At 40.9% G+C, this 15,846-nt stretch overlaps 1 pseudogene; it reads right to left on the reverse strand.

Moving 5' to 3' along the window:
• Window positions 1-4,136: 4,136 nt before the first annotated feature.
• LOC121749375 lies at window positions 4,137-13,459 on the reverse strand (annotated as a pseudogene).
• Window positions 13,460-15,846: the final 2,387 nt, after the last annotated feature.

A 15,846-nucleotide genomic window follows, 5' to 3' on the forward strand; every position in this document is an offset into this window, starting at 1 on the left:
TTTCAGTTTTTAGATGTTTATGTGTTTGCTGTTTTATGCTTATGCTTGTGTTAGTTTACATGCCTTTTGATGTATCTAGTAGTCTACGTTTTATATGTCTTCTCCCACTTAGCCCGTTGCTCGGTCTAAGTGTGAGAAGTTTGTGTTGCTTTTGGGCATGTTTTGTTTTTTGTTCTGATGTAATTCTCCCACTTAGCCCGTTGCTCGGTCTAAGTGTGAGAAGTTATTTTTGTTATGTGTTTTGTGTTTTGTTATTACTTCTCTGTTTCCCCCCTTCACTAGGATAGCTTGGGGACAAGCTTGAGTGAAGAGGGAGGGGGAAGGAGTAGTACAGTTTGTGTTTAATATCGATAGGAGTCTTAAGGTCTAGGTTTTTGTGTGTCGCATGAGCTAGTGAATATAATACGACAAGATTCCCTTAGTAAGAGCAATTGATAATAGGATGCATGTCAACTTTGAGGCTTTTTTCCTTAATAAGCTGAAGTCGGTTTGAATGAAGTAAGGACGATAGAGGATGCCTTAGATAACCTAGTTGTGAAGCCCCTCTATAAGAGTGAGTTATAAGCCGAAACCTTGTGAGCTAACTGGTATAAAAAGGGGCCACCATTTGATGCTTAGGGAGTAGAGTCAAAATGAGGAAAATAAAAAATTGGGTTCTGGAGGTATAAGCTGGACAAAGTTAGAAGGAGAAAAATAAAAAATTGGGTTCTAGAGGTATAAGCTGGACGAAGTCCAGGAAAAGAGGTATAAGCTGGACAAAGTCCAGAGGAGGAATAAAATAAAAAAAATCAGAGGTATAAGCTGGACGAAGTCCAGGGGAAATATAAAAAAATGGTAAGAAGAGGAATAAAAGAAAAAATCCTAAGGGCAGGAAACAATAGTACCCTGATAAAAAGGGGAACTCTAGGAAGGAGAAACTCTCATAACCCGACGCATCAGTGGTATAACTTTGACTTAAGAGTGAATCGATCCTAACATCCCTGGTGAGGAATGAGTGGTCGAGTGAATCCAACAATTGGGGAGTCAAAGGGCTATCTTGACAAACTGACAGACCGATTAGGTAGAAGAAGGAAAGGGGAGGATTTGGAGACTGTAGACGAATCGGATAGACCTTAAGCTTGTGGGGACGGCTGCCCAAAAGTTGAAGTTAGTTCATGCCTTTGTGTTTTCTTCGTGTTTTTCTTTAAGTGTTTATTTTCTCTTTGTGAGTCTGTTAGTGTGTCTAGATCTAGGAGTTTGTGTTTCATTTGTGTTTGTAAAGTCGGTCATAGGATAATCATGCATTGAAATTCGCCTTATTTTGTTTTCTTGTCTTTATACTTGAGGACAAGTATGGTTTAAGTGTGGGCAGTTTGATAAGGCTAATTTCATGCATTGATTAAGGGGTTAAATTCGTGTATTTACGGGGTCTAACACATCTTTTAAGCCAGGTGTGTGGAGAGTTTCGCCAGGTCTAGGAAGAAGGAGGAAGATTTACATGGTGAGGGGAAATAGCGATAAAAGTGAGCATTGTGGAGAAAATGACTAGACGGAGGAGATCACGGATGCTGAAGGGCAGAATAGAGATTTCTGTGAAGGTTTCCAGAAGATCAACCCCGCACCTATATAAAGAAAAGAGCAAGGACTTTTTGAAGGGCTCCCATCTCTCGGCACTTTTAGCTCTCTTAGCTCACTCGCACACTCTACACACTTGTTTTATCGGGAACTTGAGGGGGTTTCGGTTTGGGTTTCATTTTTCTGTTAAGTAGTTGGGTAACACCGTCCTCACGGAGGGCGAAGATACAATTATTTGCTTTCAATTTATTTTGCAGTCGTGAATTTCACCGAGCTTCGCCGTTCGAAGCTCGACTTTGTTTTCTATTGAATTCTCGTTATCCATGCATTTTCTGTTTCTGAATTTACTTTGCTGTTGTTGATTTTGATTATGGATGTGATTGGTTTTGAATTTGACGTAGTTACTGAATTGGATGTTTGATTTTACGTTGGTTACTGAGTTTGAGTGGAATTGTTGGAAGCTTGTGTCGATCGGGGCAGATCTGTTGAATCGGAAGTTATGGAGTTAATCTTGTGGGTTGTTGGGTTTGGAATTCTTGGATCCGGAGTGGATTAAGCATCCGACATCTGGATCAGAACAGAGTTAGTTGTGGTCGATGCCTGAGTTTCGTATTTTCGTTTCATTCCGTCTCGCATATGTAGATCTGTTTTATTTCTGGCTAATTGCAAGTTTCCGACGTCCGAACTTTTACATTTTTCTTGAATCTGGATTTGTGCTCTGTTTTCTTCATGTTCGCATTTGATTCGGGTAATGAGATGCTCACCGTTGTTAGTTAAATTTTTAGTTTGTTATTTGCAGCTTTTATTCCGTACTTGCTATTTCTGGAACATGGTCCCCACTGTTTACTCGCTTTCTGTATAGCTAAATTAGGAAGTTGTTCGCCCAGTCTAGAAAGTTAGTTTAATATTTAGTAGTTATGAGGATGTTCAATGTTAGCATGATGTTTTCAGTTTCCTAGGTCTAGTGTCGTATTTTGTTCCTAAGTCTAGTAATAGTTACACCTCAACCCAAATTTGAGTGGCCGCAGCCGTACACCTTTCCAGAGTCTTCTAAATGCTTTCTTACGCGTCTATCTTCGTGGGATCGATCCCTGCTTCCCTGTACTAATTCATAGTATAGCGGGTTGAGGGTTTTGAATGCGGAATCTGTGTGTCCAACGACTGAGACTTATGAGATCCTCAGAGTTCCTAGACCTTGTGATCTAGCGGATTCTCTGGTTTGAGAAGCTCGACCTAGCATCAAAGCACACACGATTCTCCAGACACTTCACACATTTCTCATAAAACATGTCAAAATACCAAAATGAATAAAATATGCAAATAATGGACATGTAATGCAACTATGACATTCAAAACGGACCAAAAAATGCCTTTAACATAATGCAAAATCCAAGCGTATCAGTTGTAATGTAGACTCTTTGGACGGTAGGGAACATTTAGGCTATTGTGACTGAAGAATATAATTGAAGCACACATCTCCACAATAACCATTCACCGAAATCACTGTCAAATAAGCTAGATTTCATCAAGCTTCCTCCTAACTTCCAAGACCCACTTATTCATATCCCCATCACACTTTTTATTTATTTACATTATTTTTCTTCTAGTCTTCGTCTAGCTTATACCTCCTTTTTTTTATTTACTTAGGCCCCTTCCTTGAACACTTACGACAATGTGCTTCCCTTTCTTATAGGCTTTCACTTCAGAGTGCTTCCCTTTCTTATAGGCTTTCACTTCAGAGAGTGATTTAAACATTGCTTTCCAACAATCAAACACAGTTTTAGCTCTGAAGGCTAACTAGAGGTTTCACAAGTGTATGAGGGTAATCAAAGAATGCCTAACTTCATCCCTTAAGTTCACATCCACTATATAGACTTGACATGACGGTGAGCAAGTTCTAGAAACAAAGACAAGTACTCAATCAAATCACACATGAAAGAAATACGGCTCAAATCTCACAGGGATTAGCATTGACCAAGCAAACAAGTACTTCACTCACAATTAAATCATGATTTGATTACCCAAGTCCCTATACATTCTAACCAAAATTTTCAAGCCAAAACAATTATCATCATCAGCTATTAACCCATTGCTTAGCACAAATTATCTTGCAGTCATCCATATTCAAATTCGAGTACCACAGGCGGGACTTACGCCAAATGACACAAACTTAAGCAAAATAAAAGCAAAATAGTCTCAAGTACACATCCATTAAACAAGTGGAGAAAGAAACAACCAATCCACATCAGAACCCCCCCAAACTTATTCAAGACAGAGGATAGAATAAGTTTGAAGAGAAGGGGATGGTTGAGATACCTTTATTTCGAAGGCGGTGGGAACCTCGCGTAGTATGCCCGGTAGAAAGCCTGATTCTCTGCATCACTAGCGTCGAGCCGAGTGTGCAGGTGCTGAATTCGTTCCCCTTAGTGGTCTAACCGGTTCCCAAAGTTGTCTAACAGGGTGTCACACTGGGCCCTCCACGCCATGGCATCCGCGTTCCATTGTTGCACCTGAGTCCAATGAGCTTCCTGCTACTCTTGGCCTACCTGAAGTGCTCGTACCCCTACAGCTATTTCTGCCAATTAACTGTCTCTGGATGGTCTCCCTTGCGGTCGGCTCCTCTTGGACCGACTACTCTGGCCAACTTCATGCTCAGTGGCGATTTCATCATCCTTCTCGTCCATGACTGCCAGTGCATTTTGAATCTGCAGGGGCTCCTCTGGAATATTGGGCTGCGGAATATGATGTGGGGGTACATACGCTGGCATAGCATCGGAAGGGCCTTCCCCTTGAGGGGGGTCACTCTCGATCTTCTCCAGATGAGCCGGAGTGTTCATTTTCCAGTTTGCCTGGTAACCCCATCCTCCAACCGTGAAGAGCTGTGGGTCGGGGAATCTGATGCACGTCCCTGCGTCTATCTTGAAGTACCCCGCACCCCGTCCATCAACCAAGATAATGTCGGCCTTCACTTTATAGGCCAAAGCAGCTACAACTCCCCCAGACCAAAGCAACTACAACACCGTGGACCCGGGATCTTGTGTTTGTCCCTCAAAGCTGACCCCAAATTTATAGGCCAAAGCAGCTACAACTCCCCCACACCAAAGCTTGTCGTTCTTCTTCCTCGACTGCCTCTCCAAGTACTTGTTTATATAGTGGCCCATGTTGACCCTCCTACGGCTGAGCATCCCCCATAATAAGAATAACATTTATGTTGAAATGCTACTTGCTTCCGTGTGGCCGAAGGGGAAATAGACCAAGGCCTTCACCATATACCTTACGACTAAGTTTCTGATCGCGTTGGTTTTGGCTCTAGGTGGGTTGAAAGTCCCCTTGTCGTTGATCATTCCCCAAAATTCGTTTCGATTGTAGTCTGTAGGCCGAGGGTCATCAATAAGTCCTTCTTCACCTTCTTCCAACAACTGGAAGAGCTCATTGAACTCTGCGACAGTGAGGTTGTGTTCTTCATTCATGAGCCGGAAAGACATCGACTCTATCTTCTTTCCTGAGGTCTGCACATTGAGTGTGGTGAAGAACTCCACTGTGAGGGCCTTGTATGACCCGAACTTCTGCGTGAACAGGTATGTGAGGTGCCCTGATTCAGCGATGAGGTCCCATGATTGCTTGATACCGAGGCCATTAAGCGTGCCCCAGTTGGGATACCTTGAAGATAAGCCGTCCAACGCGGCTAAGGCTTCCCATTTCTTCGACTCCCCTTTTCGAAGGGTGACACCAACCCTTTGAGGTTTGAGGGTGTTTGAGGCCATGTGAATGTGTACCTTGAATGAGGAATATTAGAAAAAGGACTCAATTACTATTTGGAAAATCAAAAGATTTGGAAATTTTTTAAAACAAATAAAAGTTTAAAAGCAATAAACAACTAATTGCAAATAAATCACGGAGATAAAAGTATAGAGATAAGGGAATTCCAGGGATGTGCGTTCACAGTTATGGTTATACAAATTCCAACTACAATACCCTTGCACAGTTCTTACTTTGATAGAACGAGTCACCTAATTTATGCTCATGCGATGCAAACGTTGGTTACAAACATTAGGGTCGTCAATCCTAAATACGTAACTCCTAAAAGCTCCTAAGACCCTTGAAAAGTCCTCACTCTCAATTAACAATGTCGTTTTAAAGGAAGCTAATTGTAGTGTCTATTAAGTGGATCTAACTCGCCAACCTACTCTCACGATTATGTAGTAAGTTATATTAAATCATCACAGAATGTGCCACTCAAACGTGAAGCATTATCTAACAACTTAAGGAAGAAACAAAGTAAGAATAAAACGGATATTAAATAGAAAAAAGAATTGTATAACCAAAGTCGTTACAAACACATCCCCAGAATCCTATGAATTTAGTTACACATGATAGAATAATCTAAAAACATAGATTGAAGGGAAGACAATGAAAACATAAAACTAAAGCAAATAAAACCCAAAGGCTGAATCCTTGTAACTTTTATGATCTTGAATCATTCTTCAACTCCTTGCACAATGAAGTACTCTAACTTTTAAACTCTGGAAATATATTGCAAAAAGAGGTTCCTAATGATGAAGCTTGAGGGGGTATTTATAACTGAAAATTCGTCCTCCTCAAATAAGGAAAAAGACTGCAAAGTATGGTAAATCTTGGGGAGCAAGTAGGGCAATTTCTGTGCGCCGCATATTTCCAGCGGGCCGCTGCACCTTGGCCAGCGGTCGTTGCACGATGTCTCGTAGCTACTGGAACTTTTGGAACAGTCGCCACGCACTGCCCAACGGTCGCTGGGCGTGTTCTTCAATCCATGCATAACTTTCCCGGAGCGGACAGCTGCTGACTTGGCGGTCACTGGCAGCCAGTGGTCACAGGCAGTGTTGCAGCGGTCGCTGGACACTCCCAGAATCTTCAGATTTCCAACTTCGTCTTATAGCTATCTTTTTTGGCTAAAATATGCACATTTCTCACAAAACACGTCAAAATACCAAAATAGATAAAACATACAAAATATGGACTTGAATTGTGAACCGAATACAAAATACGGGCTATTCAAATTGGTAACATAGCTATTCAGATTGGTAACATAGCTACCAAACACACAAATAAACCCAGATTACTCTCTTTATCTAGCCGTAACATAGCTACCAAACGGCCCCTAACTATTTAAAACGGAAACTAAAGATCCAATGACCAGCTGATCTAAACCCATCCTATTCGAACTCCTAGATGGCTAGATCTGCGGTTGTGATACAATTAGATATTACATCTCTTTTTCTCTCTTTCGAACTGAGATGATCGAGCATACCATCCGCATACTTTATTTTTATTTTATCTTCATATATTTCATTTAACATATTTTCTTAATTTCAATAATTTCAATGTCCAAAAGAACTCTCTAAGTAAGTTGGGACAGAAAGAGTATTTCATTAGCGATAATGTAATGGAGATTTGGTAAATGCTAAAAAGCATGCGTATGATCCTTTTATCTAATCTGTTGCATACCGAATTGCGTTCTAGATTCGTTCTAGATTCGATATTCAAATTCTGCGAATTAGCTAATAATTTTCAGAATTCATTATATGAGATCCTCGAGAATAGGGATATTCTATATATAATTGTCAACTAGTACCTTAATTGATGCTATACTACTTCAATCGGCAAAAAATGGCCTTATGGCACTGGTTTTAGTGGAAAAGAGATAATGGAAAATGAGATTTCCATCATTAAAGAGAATTTTTTTTACTATAAATAGATATGGACTAATTTGGTTGCACGTTGATGTAAACTCAATTGTGTAAAAGCATGATAAATCTAGGAAAAAGCGTCGCGTAGACAGTGAGAGCATCCACAATGGTTTTCGCCCAGCCATAGCCCAGCCACAAACTCATCCTGCCACATCATCAGTACTAAAAATCCTGCTGCCACATCATCAGGACAAACAAATAGCCCAACAATAGCCTAGCAATAGCCTAGCCACATCACTCCTAATTATATAAAACAAATAATAATTGACAGTCACACAAAATACGGAATTAAATTTACGACACAGATACGGGAAAATTCAATAATATTATTTAAATTTAAAAAAGTACATTAAAATTAATACATTAATTTTTAAAAAAATTACATTATTTAAAAAAAACCCGACCTCCACCTCACTCCTCGTCTCCATCGCCCCCGTCGCCACCGTCGCCGCCGCCTCCGTCGCCGCCGGTACCCCCCCAGTGCCGCGGTGGCCTTCAAATCGTCACGCATGCTCACGAGCAATGCGTGAAGAAAGCTCTTCTCCTCGGGGTCCTCTGCCGCCTTCCAATCGGCTAAGATCTTGACCATCAGAGCACGCGTTTATTGACGCACGAAGAATTTGAGATCCTCTGTCGACTGGCCAAGGGGGGATGCCGACTGGACCTCCTGGGACCCCCGGAGCCCCCCCTTGCCTCCCGTTGCGCCCGCCTTTGACCAACCGGGCGAGTTCGGCGAGCGAACGATGGAGGGGACGGGATCTCCTGAGCACCCTCGGGGAGGTCGTGGGAACCGCCGCTGCTGCCGCTGTAATCACCGGTATAGTTCAGTCGTTGCTTCTTCGGCCAGCCAGCGTCGACACCTGCCTAGAACTTCTCGGAGTCATTCAGCACCTCATAGCAGTTCCAGTAGGTGAACTCCTTATACAACCCGGGCTGGGAGAAGGCTTTCTCCGCTATCCTCCTGCAGTCATCCTCCGTTTGGCCACTGCTCTGCATGCAGAGGGCGTTGGCGTACAAGCCCAAAAATCAGGAGACCCCAGCCCTGATTCTGTCCCACGCCTTTCGGCACTCCTCCCCGGTGCACAGCCTCCCCTACGGGCAAAATGCCTTGTAGGCTGCTGCTATTTTGGCCCACATGTTGACGATCCTCTGATTGTTCGAAGTGAGGGGATCATCGCAAACACTCACCCACGCCTTGGACAGCGCGATGTTCTCTGCATCCGTCCACTTTCTCCGTACCGAGCAGTCGTCCTCACCCGGCTGCGACGACTCGCCGACCCTCTTGCCCTTCTTCTTTGGGGGGCCCCGACCCCGCCCTACTCCCCCCGTTTGAACGGGAGTTTTCGGAACACCGAGAAGATCAAACCCCAACTCCTCTAAGGAGAAAGTCTCATATTGGGTGAACTGCACCTCCGTTGGGGTCGACGTGTGCGAAGAAGCAGTCGTAAAATCAAAACTGGGGCGATAGACATTGTCCCCCCTCCCCGGCATCGTCTGCATCCAGGGTGCCCACCCCGGCATCATCTGCATACTGGGTGCCCACCCCGGCATCGTCGGTAACCCCCCGGCATACTCCCCCCGGCTGCCATCCCGGGAATCATCTGCTGCCATGGGTACATGTTGTAGTACTCGGACATCGGACCCCATACATCTCCCACGGGTACCGGGGGAGTTTGAGACCCGCTCGTCATTGGAGTACCTTCGTTGTTGTTCTTCATTTCACGTTGTTGATCTTGTACAGAAATTAAGATAGAGAGAGTACTCGTTAAAACAAGTGGTGCGAGTGAAAATGACGTGCAAAGCGCGTATATATAATGTTTCGAAAATTTTTTTTTAAAAAAAGAAAATTTCGCTCGCCGATCGCTCGCCGGACCGGAGCCTGCAATGGCCGCGAGCGGACCGGCCAGCGCTCGCGGATCGGCGTGCGCTCGCCGGTTGCAATGGTTCGGCGAGCGAACCGGCGAGCGCCGGAGATCGGCCAACCGGTCCGCTCGCTGCCATTGTGGATGCTCTGAAGTCAATGATTGAAAAGAAGAAATTAAAAATAATATTTTTTGAATTTGTTTTAAGATTTATTTTGATATTTCATACTTATCTTTTAAAGTTGTATTCACTAAGGATTCCGGATAAATTAGGTTATTCACAACGCTAGAGGTTGAGGAGGGGTTGGACCACACCTCAGATCCGGCAAGAGGCCTGGCGCGTTGAAGGTGGTGTGGGAGGGGTCTGCTGTTTGCGGCTAGTCCAGGCATTGTGGGAGCCCGGCCAAACCCCAACCCCAACTCATTTTTTTTCTATAAAAATCATATTCCTATCCCTCTCAATTCCTCTTTATTCCTAGTAAGGAGTGGTTAAGCAATGATCAACGAGAGATGAATTAATTTATACGTGCCCAAAATTAGATCAACATTTTCGTGTTATAATTGTTCAACGTTTTTTATTTTACGTGTTATAGTTGTTCTGTGCAAAATGTTTTCACTGTTACACTCCTAAAATGAACAATGAATTTTCAAATTGGTAACATAGCTATTCAGATTGGTAACATAGCTACCAAACACACAAATAAACCCAGATTACTCTCTTTGTCTAGCCGTAACATAGCTACCAAACGGCCCCTAACTATTTAATACGGAAACTAAAGATCCAATGACCAACTGATCTAAACCCATCCTATTCGAATTTCTAGATGGCTAGATCTGCGGTTGTGATACAATTAGATGTTACATCTCTTTCTCTCTCTTTCGAACTGAGATGATCGGGCATACTATCCGCATACTTTATTTTTATTTTATCTTCATATATTTCATTTAACATATTTTCTTAATTTCAATAATTTCAATGTCCAAAAGAACTCTCTAAGTAAGTTGGGACAGAAAGAGTATTTCATTAGCGATAATGTAATGGAGATTTGGTAAATGGTAAAAAGCATGCGTATGATCCTTTTATCTAATCTGTTACATACCGAATTGCGTTCTAGATTCGTTCTAGATTCGATATTCAAATTCTGCGAATTAGCTTATAATTTTCAGAATTCATTATATGAGATCCTCGAGAATAGGGATATTCTATATATAATTGTCAACTAGTACCTTAATTGATGCTGTACTACTTCAATCGGCAAAAAATGGCCTTATGGCACTGGTTTTAGTGGAAAAGAGATAATGGAAAATGAGATTTCCGTCATTAAAGAGAATTTTTTTTTACTATAAATAGATATGGACTAATTTGGTTCCACGTTGATGTAAACTCAATTGTGTAAAAGCATGAGAAATCTAGGAAAAGCGTCGCGTAGACAGTGAAGTCGATGATTGAAAAGAAGAAATTAAAAATAATATTTTTTGAATTTGTTTTAAGATTTATTTTGATATTTCATACTTATCTTTTAAAGTTGTATTCACTAAGGATTCCGGATAAATTAGGTTATTCACAACGCTAGAGGTTGAGGAGGGGTTGGACCACACCTCAGATCCGGCAAGAGGCCTGGCGCGTTGAAGGTGGTGTGGGAGGGGTCTGTTGTTTGCAGCCAGTGGCATTGTGGGCGCGCACGGCCAAACCCCAACCCCAACTCATTTTTTTTCTATAAAAATCATATTCCTATCACTCTCAATTCCTCTCGATTCCTAGTAAGGAGTGGTTAAGCAATGATCAACGAGAGATGGATTAATTTATACATGCCCAAAATTGGATCAACATTTTCATGTTATAATTGTTCAACGTTTTTAAATTTACGTGTTATAGTTGTTCTGTGTAAAATGTTTTCACTGTTACACTCCTGAAATGAACAATGAATTTTCTGTGTTATTTGTAGTTATTCAACGTTTTCAATTTTATGACTAAAATAGTTTGTAGTTATGATCAGTGCAATTTAATGTTTGTGGTCTGGATGAGGGCTGGATGCGACCTGCAGGGTTGTGGGCGTTGTGGTCCGCCGTAGAAAATGAGGGGAATGATGACATGGTAGGTACTTGGGGCCTAGCCTCAGGACGGGGTGGTGGATTCCCTTAGGATTCGAATTATTAATGATTATTCAGTTAGGATTTTATTTTGTTCTTTAATTTTTTGATAGTAAAGTCAGAGTCATTAGGAGGGAATTAGTTGTACTGAGTCAAGAGTCACATCATCAGAGTTTGTTGAGATGGATTACTTCACAAACCGTAACATACAAAGAAGCGGAATATATAGAGTAGCTATTCTCCATAGTAATATTTGTGTAATTGTAAATGAAAATTAGAGAGAACACACCTAATGAATTATTGAGTGTGTGTTATATTTGTAGGAGTGTGATAGGTCGACCACAACTGCAGGAACTAAGTCCTCACTGTTGATCTTCATAGCCGTTGGAGGCTTTATATTTGAATGTGTTTGTATTGTTTGTTTTAAGTTAGTTACCACAACACTCTCTCAACCATTCCCAATCAATTCAAGTTCTTGTCTTCGTCGTTTTCACCCGTTCTAAGTTTACAATACTCGAGTTATTCCTATGAACGCTTGAGATTGTATCCATTGAATCTTTGAGCCGTCCCATTACGATTGAGTCATTTTCTGTTATGGACAAATTTAACACATAATTTCTCCTACTTTACTCTCACTTCAATTATTTATTTTTTCTCTGTTCTACTTTATTCTCTTTTTAATTAGGTACTTTATTTTATCTCCTATAACTCCCTAAACAATATATTCCTTAATATTTGGAAACACCACAACTATGACGGGGAGTTACATAAAAAGTGTACCTCTGGGGCATAAATACAGGCAACTATGAACGTTGCTGAAACTAATGCACGAGTACCAAACATCAGAGCTGTGGTGGTAGCCTCATTCTGACGAGTTAATAGCGGAATAAGTAGAATTGAAGCTACCATGAACATGATTATCATGCAAAGCTTGCGACCGACTCTGTCCACAATGAAGGCAGCTACAATGAGACCAGGAACCTCTGCAAGAACAATTGCCGTCAGCCTAATGAAAATACAAGTAAGCGTGCTGTAAAACTTTTAATCAGATCCAATTCGGTCTTACCTGCCAAACTAGTAATAAAAACATCTAGATAAAGGCTTGCGTTTTCGCTTTTCTCTGAATGCAACATGGTTAAGGTACACTTACTTCCACCACTGCTCACTTCAGAAGTCAGCAGTATAACACCATAGTATGAGAAGGTATTCCCGAAATATAGACACCACAGAGCAAGGGTAGTTCTAATTAATTTTGGAGAAAAAAGGAGAAGAAGTGATGAGGGAGATGGACTGCTTTTGTAGTTGTCTGCTTCATCTACTGTCGGGGACAGCAAAGGGGCATCTTCCGGTGCTGCAAACTCATTATCGTTCGTGATATGATCAAGAACAAGTGTCCCGTTTTGGAGCGTTGTCCTATTAAAGCGCGCTGCTTTTTCAAGAATATGATGAACCTCTTTGAATTTCCCTTTCATACATAAAAACCTTGGAGATTCGGGTACTAAACAGTACAAGAGAAGTACGAGGAAGCAAGGTCCAGAAGAAATTGCGAGGAAGCACCTCCAGCCAAAATTAGGCATGACAATCTGTAAAAAGATATCAACTTTCAAGGTTCCAAGAGCAAGAGAGAAGAGTGACAATTACATACCCAAGCAAGACCGGCCTCGAATATTGTTCCAATTGTCCAGAAACTGGAAAAGACAATCATCCAGACCCCTCGGTTTGGTACTGGGATGAATTCCAAAAACCAAGGTATGCATACCCCCAAGGCCTGCTCCAGCTATGCAACGAAGTATGAGCAACGACGTATAATTTGGTGAAAAAGCACTTAATAGCCCAGCAACAGATGTAAGAGTGGCAAGACCAAGGATTCCCTTCCTGGATAGGGGAACCAGAACATGCTTCACTCAATATAAAATGAACTGCAGAAATGATAAAGACATAGTTCCGAGCATCTCACTTTCGTCCATAAGCATCTGATATGACACCCCAAAAATATGACCCGACTAACATCCCTGCAAAGACCACAGTTGATATCAAGCTCTTCTCACTAGGAGACAGATGCCACTCCGATTCAACCGCTGCTCCAATAAACGAGAGAATCATAATCTCCATTGCATCAGCAATATAACCGAGTCCCCCATAAGCAAGCATCAGACCTTGGTATTTGCCAAATCCGACCGTAGCAAGTGCTTCGTCCAGAGAGTACACATGCTCAGAATCTCCCATCTGCACCATCAAGAATCAGAAGATGGGAAAGACTTGCAAAATTCTTCATGTGATATGGTGGGAAAAATTTAAACTTAATGGAGGCAAGTGAACCATTTTAAAAGAAACTGAAACTACTTATTTAAAAGAAGTCACAACAACTAAACCTAAAAAATCATACATGATCATAAATTATTGGGGGAAGTTTACCGTTGAGGATTAATCATTAGTATAAAAAGCTGGGAGATATGAACAAGATTCATACTTTGCATATTTTTCTCTTATTTTACCCCCTAAATCTTGTTATCAGCCACAGAGAATCCTATTTTCCTCATTTTGCATCCTAACAACGAATTAAAGATTCATCAATTGCCGTAGCAGCAGCAGTGGTGAACCAAAAAAGGAAATTAGCAGTAAATCAAGAAGATAAGCATAAGCAAAGGAGTAAAAATTCCATAATCCTTCCATATCAAGTTGGCATGGTGATTTGGTATACCTCACTAATAATTTATTGACAAATAAAAATAAAAAAGCCTTTCATGCCATATCAATTACACACCAATTCAATAAAACTTAACTGCACAAAATAAACGTCCACTAATCATGGAAAGTAACATTTACTACTATTAAATATTGATACATTCATATAATAGGTCCTACATTATGTAATTATGTATGTATATTGACTTCTTAATGTAATAATATTTCACGTAAAAAAGTAATCATATTACATGTCAAGAAAAAAAAAAGCACATTACAACTCTTTGATAATACTATTTTAAGATTTTATTAATGAGACCTTTTTTTCTTATTTTATATTTATGTGTATTCAAAAATTTTACACAAATAAAATTTATGACTATAACTAATATATTTTGTTAGCATATTAAGTAATCAGTTATGATTTTCAATATTTTCTTATTACCATGCAAAAAATATCAAGAAATATATTGAAAGTTATTGAAAATATACTTAATTAGTTACTTAAGACTTAGATTATGATAAGAAAATATAATATTATAGTCATAGTTGTTATTTGTATAAAATTTTCGAATATATATTTAAATATAAAATAAGAAAAAAAGGTCTCACTAATAAAATCTCAAACTAGTACTATCAAGGAATAATTTCTTTCTTTACATAAAAAAATAGTATAATATGATTACTTTTTTGTGTGTAAATATTACTCCTATTATATCAAGAGGTCAATATACATATATATGTCTAGTAATATTGCACGCCTATTCTATTTGGCAATTTCCATAGTTAATAGTGATATAATGCTACTCTCCATGATTAGTGAACGTTTATTTTGTGCAGTTAAGTTTTATTTAATTGATGTGGCATGAGGCCTTTTTTATTTCCACTTGTCAATAAATTATTGGTGAAGTATACCAAATCACCATGCCAACTTGGTATGGAAGGATCATGGAATTTTTACTCTAAGCAAAGAGGGGTTCTTACAGTTACAGAAGGAGTATTCCCGCCGTTGACAATGGAATAATGTGGCAACTGATCCTCAACATTTTTTTCTATTTCTCACCCAATTTCAGAGCATCTCCAATAGAGATAGGTCAGCCACAATTCAACCATAGCCTAGTCACAAACTCCACCTGCCACATCATCAGAACTAAAAACTCCTCCTGCCACATCACTAGGACAAGCAACTGGACAAGCAATAGGTCAGCCATAGTCTAGCCACAATAAACAAAATTATAAAAAACAAATAATTAACAATCACACAAAATATGGAAGTAAATTTACGACACAAATACGAGAAAATTCAATAATAATATTAAAATTTAAAAAAGTACATTAATTAAAAAAATTACATTAATTTTAAAAAAACTCCTCCTCCACACACGAGCCCCCCGCCTCCGCCTCACTCCTCGCCGTCGTCGTCGTCGCTGCCGCTGTTGTCGCCGCTATCCTGCGGCATCTGAGCCCGCGTCTGAGCCCCCAACTGTGCCGCGGCGGCATTCAAATCGGCCGGCATACTCACAAGCATTGAGTGAAGAAAACTCTTCTCCTAGGGGTCAGTTGCCGCCTTCCAGTAAGCTAAGATCTTGTACATCTAAGCTCGCGCTTGTTGACGCGCGAAGAAGGCGAGCTCGGCTGTCGACCAGCCAACAAGGGGAGATGCCGACTGGACCTCCTGGGACCCCTGGCGAGCCCGAGTGCGGTGAGTAAACGCGGGAGGGGACGGGAACTCCTGAACATCCTCGGGGAGGTCGTGGGAACCGCCGCTGTAATCACCGGTATAGTTCAGTCGCTGCTTCTTCGGCCAACTAGCATCGACACCTGCCCAAAACTTCTCGGAGTCCATCAACACTTCATAGCAGTTCCAGTAGGTGAACTCCTTATAAAGCCCGGGCACGGGGAAGCCTTTCTCCTCTATCCTCCTGTAG

The sequence above is a fragment of the Salvia splendens genome, chromosome 9 (assembly GCF_004379255.2).
Source record: "Salvia splendens isolate huo1 chromosome 9, SspV2, whole genome shotgun sequence".
In the NCBI taxonomy this organism is placed as follows: domain Eukaryota; kingdom Viridiplantae; phylum Streptophyta; class Magnoliopsida; order Lamiales; family Lamiaceae; genus Salvia; species Salvia splendens.